Raw genomic sequence first — 9,434 nt, 5'->3', positions numbered from 1 at the left:
GGTGCATAAAATGTACAGTATGCAATAAAAAGTTATTGGTGCTATAAATCCATTAATTTTATTAAACAATTGATACTTTATTATGGCATGGGACTGTTTAAAAACATTTAACCAGGGAATTTTGTTATGTAGCAAGGGTTTATGTTTATTAAGTTTATCAGCGCTCTCAACTTTTTTTAGTATCTCAAAATCCAAGCAAATATTGCCTGGCAACCCACTTTATTTAGTTGATTTTTGTAGACTTAAAGAGAAACAACATCCAAGCAAGAAAAATAAATAAACATAAAAGTTTGAATTTACGTAATGTAAGCCTTGACTTGTATTGTTTGCAGAGTTTTAACAAACTGTGGATTGATCTTGCTCAGGGCACTTTGATGTCATGTTTATGCTGAGAAAAATACTTAAATTACTACTGAAAACAGTAAGCATAAATCAGGTTTTTTGCGTTGGGTGATTCAAGTTTGAGTGCTGACCGAATATTATGACAAATTTTCACAAAAATGCCGCCGCGACTGAGTATGCAATTCAGGCCATTCTTTCAATCTGATATTTACCCAGATTGCAAAGTAGTTTAAATTGTGTAGTTTCACTAAATAGGCGTATACACTACCAAATGAACTGGGCAAATATTCAATAGGCATATCCTAAATCTATTAACCTGGGTAAGAAAGCAATTATTTGAATGGGGTAGGAAATAACTCATGTTCTTAACAAATGTTCACCGCTAAACATGTTGGCATAGTTTTTAAAATATCTTTGAGTTCAGAGCCTTGGCAATACAGATAAAATCATGCATGACTCCCATTACAGCTAATAGTGATAAGGTAAGTAATTGCAATGGACAAGGCAGAGAATGATAAACAAATTTTGGATTAATTTATTTCGCACAAGCAGTTCAGCCTCTGGCCCATCATGTTAACTCAAAAGACGTTAGGTGCTACCAGAGTTGTGATGACTTTGGTAAATGACTTTACTTAAGACCACTTAAGTCACGGTTTTCGAATGACTTACACTTAACTTAAGTATTTTTACCAAAATGACTTTAGATGAGTTAAACTTTTTGGACAAATGACTTAACTTGAGTTAAATTTAAGTGGTTTTCTTAAATATGTTTTAACTGGGTAATTTATCCCAATTTTGGCACATAAAACAACTTGCTTGTTAAATGTTGCATTTTTCCAGTTTGGGCAAGTTTCCCGCTCAGCTGCGGTCATAACCGCGCATTTCACATAAAATCAATGTTAAATGCGGTCAGGTGTGAAAAATTACTTAAAAGCGCAAAACTGTCGTCACGCTAGCCCTCTTTTTAGTTATTGTTCATAATCGGACAAACCAGTTTTACAGTTCAACGTTTTATCCTTCATCCTGGGATATGCAAAATTAAAACCAAATTGTTGCTAAAGCTGTGAGTTCGTGGGCAGTATTTCAAAAAGTTCGATAAACAGATATCTGTGGCCTGCATGGGTGCTAACAAGTAAAACTTAATTAAAATTAAGCATTAGAAAATATATGCCATACACAAATCCGCGCAGGTTTACAATTTTACCAGAACAAGCATAATTTGAGTAGCGGGTTAAGCAATATTATTAAATAACAATACTTTACCCATGGTCCCGTGCACCATCACCCAAACTCTAACCCAAACATTGTGCGTTGCTTTAATGATTGTTTTAACGCTTTGCTAGAATTCCTCCTAAAATATAACATAACAGGCTTGACCGTGAATCATTAAAAAGCATGGTGAAATTTAGGTATCGTTTATTGTTGTTGCATAAAAGTGTCGAACGCAGTGATGCATGACATTAATGGCAATACAACACCAAATGGGTGGTCAGCAAAAAATTTACGTATAATTTTTCAAATGTAAATTTACCCCCGTATTAAGACCGATCTATATTTCTTAAATTAAAAACAAAATAAAATTCAAAAAATATTAATATTCGTCATAAAAATAAAAATGAAAATTTATTCTAACGTTAAAATTAAAATTAGATTTTTTGGGGTAGCGCAATTAAAGATTAAACCTTTCCAACGATGCCTCGCTTGCTATAAATTTGTTTTGGGTAAGGGTTTAATCCGGCAAAATCCTTTTTTAATATTCAAAAAATATCGCGAAAATTTTGTCCCTAGCATGCAAAATATAGCCTAAATCAGGGGTCGGCAACCTTTTTTGCACTGCCGACCGGTTTAAAACTAAAATTTTGTCGCGGACCGGCCTTAAAAAAACAAATGTTTAGGAAAGGGAATTTAATGAAAACTTTATTCTTGTTTAGTCGCAAAGAGGTTCTCCCATCTAGGAATTATTGAACTTGCTGAAACCTGCGGGCGGTATCCAGCCAGCCAAACAAGTATCCAGCCAGCCAATAAATGTATGATCCCATATTTTGTCCAGTCCTTACACGACACTTTTAATAGTTAGCCTACGCAATATAAAAACGAAAAAAATAATGGCAATATAAAAAAGTACGAACCACAAACCGACACCGGAAAATTATTGGATAGACATAGCCTACGTACAAGGCTTGCCATTTTTTTAACGTGGTTGATGTCAGAAAATCCATTAGGCTTTTTTTTGTCATTTGTATAGATTCTAAAACTATAGAGTCTAAGATAATATACATACGTTTTTTCGAAACCCTTTCCCTGCCTAATGGGAAATAGTTTATGAACATTGTTTTCATGAAATTTTATTGCACTTTAAGGTGAGCACACTTAATATTAAAACCCATGATATTTTGGGCCATTTTTCGATATATTGTAAGTACTAGAAGTTAGATTTTGTAATAAAATATGCATTATGGATGTTGTAAACGTGCTATGTAACTCATATGGCCACAACACACTAGTTGCTTTGAACCTCACGAGAGCTTGATACTAATTGTGATTTTTCTATCATACCAATCAACCATGGAGTAGTAGGCTATATTAAAACGAAGGCAAATGTGTTTTAAATATAAAAATACATTCATTATTTTTGACTTTTTACCAGGTTGTTACGTACAGTTCGTGTTTAAACAATTTTTTTTATCTGACAACCCTACAACGGACCGGTAACCAATTCCTCGCGGATCGGTACCGGTCCGCGGATAGGCGTTTGCCGACCACTGGCCTAAATCATATAATCGAACAAAACTTTCACACGTTTTTGTAAGGTGTAATTTGTCAAAGCAACGCCTGTATATATGTTATATATCCCAAAGAACACAAAAAATTTAAAAGTTTAAAAAAATTATATTTCTATATTAATGGGAAATATCGCGACTTTTTATCCCAAAAACATCCGACCAAAATCGGTACAAATAATTGTTTTCTCAGGTTGAAAGCTAAAAAATTGCATAAAAAGGATCGATCTCACCTTTTCAACGATGCAGGTCGTTTGGTTGCGATAAATTTTTCGAAGTTCCTAGTATGCTCAATATAAATTAGTTTGAACCGTAATAATCAACGAGAAACATCGACAATTGGGTGGTAACGTGGCTGAATACGGGCGACGGGCGTTGATGTTGCATACACGCCGGGCGGTTGTAGGTCGCATATACAGGCACCGGGCGCCGATGTTGCATAAACGGACGTTCGCATAATGTCGCATACAATTTTATTTCTTTAAGAAAACTTGACTTGGACTTAGGCTAAGTCATTTTCCAAATGACTTGACTGCGGGACTTAACCAATCATCCCTAAACGACTTGTTTACTTCCATGCTGGTATAACTTCAAAATATTAAGACAATTGCCTATTGCCTTGGCTTGCCGTGTAAAAATGGATGACTTCGCATTAACATTTCCATTATAATTTTGTATATTTTAACGAGGGAGACATTGACCACGTACGTCGTATAAGCTATCAACTCCACTAAATCGAAACAAAATAACTTGTTTTAATAATTCAAAGTGCATATTTTCAGACTGCGAACTGTATTTCTACAAACGAAAAATGGTCGCGTAACTGCGCATTCAATGAATGTAGGCTAGTTCGCAGTTATAATCTCTTATTCGAATAACGATGCTTGCTCGCCACAATCTATTGCTATTTCATTAGCCTATATTACTTCAAATGTGCCAAACAACAAGCTCGTTATATACTTATAATCCACAATAGGGATGTCCCATCATTTTCGGGCCCGGTGCCCGATCCCAAGTGGTATCCTTGGTACTCGTCCAATACTAGGGTGGCTTCGGTGTCGATAGGGTGGCTTCGGTGTCGATAGGGTGGCTTTCGGTGTCGATAGGGTGGCTTTCGGTGTCGATAGGGTGCTGGCTTTCGGTGTCGAAATGAATAGCCTATAGAAACTCGCGACCCAACACAATATTCAACATGACTCAAAACCTAAACGTGCACATTGTGCGCACAATGTGCACTTGCGACATGTGCACGGTTCGGTGCACAATGTGCACTTGTGATATGTGGCGGTAAAGTGCACATTGCACTATCGCTCAATGTGCAACTTACAATTACAGTGCACGTTATACAGTAAAAGAAATAACTTCATATAAAACGATTTTTCCAATGATGTTTATTGTATTGCGAAGATCAAGTAATGCATGTTATCTTTCGTGCAATTCTTTTTATTATTATATATTTTTTAATTGAGTCCCAATTCTACAGATTTCCGATTATATGAGATAAATTTACCAGAAACACTAAGTTGGCAACTGGAGGTAACTAAACCTGCCATTTTAACCGTAAAACCTGTAAAAATATTTTAAACGTTGCTAATTTTTATCTGCTCTGCTTATGTGGTCATGGTTATGACGTCATTGGGTATCGGATTGTGATACTTTTGTCCACGATATTGGTTATCGGAATAAAATGTCAAGTTGTGTGCACCCCTACCCAATTGCATGTCGATAGGACCTTTTAATTCAACGTAAGGCAACACTTCTTGTATGTAAAGATTTATGTTTGACCATTTGTAATCTAATTCAAGTGCAATATTGCATTTTAATTTTGTTGATTAGGAAAAAAACTTGTTAGAATTATTTGAACTTGAATAGCGATACGTCAGCCTAGATGGTTTGTTTTTTAAATGGCCAATGACTCCTAAAAACAACTTTCGTAATTAGTAGCTCGATCGACCTCTCTGATTCATTGCATTTCAAAAAAATACGAGCATTTTTCTTTATCATGAAATATTAAAAATGAGTTTATCATGAAAATATTTAAAATGAGTGATTGTACAACGTTAAGTCATGCCATAATTTCGTAAATTTAAAAACTTGAGCACAAAAGCGTTTATTTTACAAAACTGGAAAATTGAAGGCGTCACGGCACACATATAGCACAAAAACAATTAAGGGAACAAAAAATAATCACTATAGGGCGAAAACCAATCGTAAGATAAAAAGTTGGAAATGGTCAAATATAATTTTTTTAAACGGAAAGCGCAACCTAAACTGCAGCAGCAATATTTGCGAAATACTTTAAGCAAGATTATAATACCATCAATAGATAAGTAATATTCAAATGCGACAGAAAAAAAAGTTGGTTAACCTTAAATTACAAAGGAAAATGGAATTATAGTAAAAATAAATTAAGATGAACAAAAAATGAAAGACTATCGAAATAAAAACATTAAAAATCAATTACACTGAACGAAAATTGAAGACGAACGTAGAAAAATGCTACAGAAACATAAAAAAATATGTAATGTAAAATATGAAATACAGAGAAAAAAATAATTACTGAGAATAAACAGTAAAGGCATACATTTATGCATCATCCGAAAAGATAAAGACTCTAGACAACGTTCCCAGCTTTCGTTTGCAATTTTTTCCACATTAATTAATTGCAAATTGCAAATTGCAAATTGCAAATCTATTTTTAGTCACGTTAGCATAAAAACTCTTACTTTTTCTTTCAATTGTATATCTTCTGGTGAGAATTTAGCAAGTACAAATCCTACATCTGCATGTCTGTCTGTTTTTTTATTGATAATAATCGGCTGCCGGACAAATAGCGCCATTACCATCACTAGCGGTGGAAGAAGTGATCACGGAAAACAGAGTGTGCACCTTTTTAGCCACTTTCGGCGCACATGCACATTAAGAGCATATTAAATTCACGTAAGGTGCACATTAGATGCAGATTTAGTGCACATTTGGTGCAAATATCGCAAGTGCACAATGTGTATTTTCAAATGGGCACTGAACCGTGCACATATAGGTTTTGTTTAGTGCACGTATGATAAGTTTTGGTTTTTGAGTCCGTCTCACAATAATTCCACCTTGAAAGGTAAATTTAATTACTAGGATAACAACTATTATGTAACTATACTTCTTCGCGAATTTTAGTCCAATAACCTAGAACGAATTACCTTTAAACGTTTTATTTTTTATGTTTATTGCTTATTGGAGCATAGTAATCACGAAATGTCAAATTTCATTGTCGGTCATACCCAGGGACGTGCAGTCACGTGAGGCAGTGCCAACATCTGGCAAAGCAAAATATATATTAAGCAAAGGTTAAATCTCTACCGCAAATTTCACGTTTCTATACCTAAAGAGTGTTTTATTTATTTATTTTTTTCTGTTGCGTTATTCATATCAAGCGTTCACGCGGTCAAAATCATTCAAATACGCGAAGAGAGCCAGCGCCAAGCCGTGCCTCTCTTCAGATCACAAAAGTGCCATACACTGCATTATGCGTGCCTTTTTCTTAAATTCTCTCGGAAAACATAATGAACGATTAAGATACGATTTAAGGCATGCCTCAATTAGGACGTCCATGAATATTATAGACCAGTGGTTTTTGACCTTTTTTCAGACGCGCCCCCCTTTGGTAAATATATTTCGACATTTTTTCCCCCTATGAAAATATTTCGACATTTTGCAATTATATATCACTGAGAAAACAGGAAAATAGTGAAGGGGGACGATGGTCGCGCGAATTTTGAGTTTTATTTGGTCGAATTGGCTAAACTGCAACCGAAGAGGCGTTTCGCATTGGGCACCCAACAAATTGCGCGAGCTCGACACATTGATTTTATCGAGCTGATTTTGACAAACGTGTTGCGAGGGCATTTATTCCACAGTTGTAAGAGTTATGATGTCGAGCGCAAAAAATGTCAAGCGCAAATATTAAACATTGCGTTATCGTGTTTCAAAAGATGTAACGACACACAATACAACGGCAATATTGCAAAAACAATATAGTTTCGCACAAAAAATGTTCGACTCCCCCTGTTTCTATAAGTTAATTTAATAGGGCGGTGATACCGTTGATTTTCTAAAAGGGTATTAGAAGATTCGCGCGCAGCGCGAAATTTTTTGCAGTTTTAATGTTAAAGTTGGCAAAAAACAGAGTTTGTATGTAGGAATTATGCCTAACCCAAACGAAACCATTAAAATCCCTGCAAAAAGTTAAAATATTGAAGTCGAGCTCGCGCCCCCTTAGAATTCCTTGGCGCCCCCCTAGGGGGTTGCGCCCCCCCGGTTAAGAACCGCTGTTATAGACATTAATTTGGTATACAGAAACGTAATGTGTTCACTTTTTGATCGAGCGGTAGAACACAACTGCCGGCTTACCAGCCGCGAATGCTTTCAGGAAAATCAGTTGTAGAGCAATATGCAAGATACAAGTGATTTTTGCTTTCGCAATTGAGTGCTTATCGAATTACCAATATTTTAATGTTTGTTATGGTAGAAGTAAATTTGTCATTAAAAATCATAGATTTGTTACAAAGAATCTTCTTTTGTAACAAGTCTGTTAATTAGTGTAGTAATATTCATTTAAATACATCATGAATTTAGCTTGATTCATTGACGACATTTTAATATTGACTGCTTTCATATTTGTCTTTTTTATTAAAAGTGTTCAGCTCTGTTCGACGCTATATGACTCTTTCCTGTTGGACCATTTTTTTGCTGCCTAAGATAATTATACCCACCTGATTTATAGGTATATTTTATTATTTACAATAGAAACAGGCAAATATCCATTTGGCCTTTTTTTGGTATTATTTTGGCTTGAAGACCTTTTCATAGTCTGGCAACCCTGCTATGAAACCCTTTTTTGTCGAGCTTGAATGCCCGCATAGTGCGTGTACTGTACAATGTACATTGACTTCTTGTAGTGTAAAGCTCTAAAGTTGAAAAGAAGTTGTCATAAATATAGGCAGACCTGTTGCAAAGTTTTGCATCAGACGAATGGACAAAAAAATAACACGCAACTGCACAACTTTTAAAGAGCTTGGTAAAAAAAGGAGTGGATGTGTGGCTGTCATAGGCGTAGCCAGGGGGCCAGGCCACCTAAAAATTAATAAATATTGTACTCTTAATAATAATTTGTTTTGCAGCTTTTATGAGCAGTAGCGTACCATAACGTCGATCACAGGCATGCCACACCTTAAATTGTCATGCACTGTTACGTCATAAACAATGTAGTCATTATTACGTTTGCTATATTAATGTAGTTTTACTAATTTTAAGTCATCTTGTTTTTGCTCTCTGAATGGATTTTGAGTATTGCGCTAAAACTCAGTCAGTTGATGCTCGAAACGGTTTGCTAGCTAATTTTTTGGTTTTCGATACGCGGTTGATACAATGGCAAAAGCTAAACAAAAAAAAGTTCAAACGTTTTTATTGTTATTAGTACAATACCGATTTTGTGGTTGAGAAAAACGTGACTCCAAAACAAAACAAAAAAATACGTCCCACTGAATACTCTTAAGTTAATTTCATCCAAACTGTGTTGTGATTGGATGCGAAAAGGGGTGGGGGGACCACCCGTGGACCAACTGTAAAAAAGAACGGCGCTCTTTCACTATTGTACGTGAAAAGTTATGCAAAAAAAAAATAACAATAATACCGCATACCACAACGCATATTGTTTGGGTTAGGGTGCGGGTTAGCGTTTGGTTGAGGGTGGGTCAAGTAATATTATGTTTATTATTAATAATAACTTGACCCACCCTCAACCAAACGCTAACCCGCACCCTAACCCAAACAATATGCGTTGTGGTAAGCGGCATTTGAAGAAAAAAATTTTTTATTAATTTTTACGTACAATAGTGAAAGAGCGCCATATTTTCACAAATGGTTTTCTGTGTACCGGAATAATGTGGCTAATAAGCTCTTTTCTGAGGCTATTTACCGGGCCAAAAAAGTGTTTTTAACAGATTAGGGCATAATCAAAACAATGCAAAAGTCATAAAATTTAATTTTGTACTAGAGAAGAGTTTTAAGTTTGATATATCAGTGCATCTAAGTTTTCAAAGTACTGTCCCAAGCTTTAAATTGTTTTATAATTTTGCGGATCGTTGGACAGTACTGTGAATTTCGAAGTTAGGTACATGGGTGAGCCATGAAAATAGCTTCTTCCATTAGTAATACCACCACCTGAACCTAAACGCTAACCAAACCCTACCCCTAAATAAAAAGTTTTGCCAAGTGCACTCTTATCCGGTGCGTGTCAGGTAAAATCGGAGTAAAAAGCAT

The sequence above is a fragment of the Ascidiella aspersa genome, chromosome 2, assembly GCF_963924565.1.
Source record: "Ascidiella aspersa chromosome 2, kaAscAspe10.2, whole genome shotgun sequence".
Lineage (NCBI taxonomy): Eukaryota > Metazoa > Chordata > Ascidiacea > Phlebobranchia > Ascidiidae > Ascidiella > Ascidiella aspersa.
Note: the sequence above shows the minus strand (reverse complement) of the source record.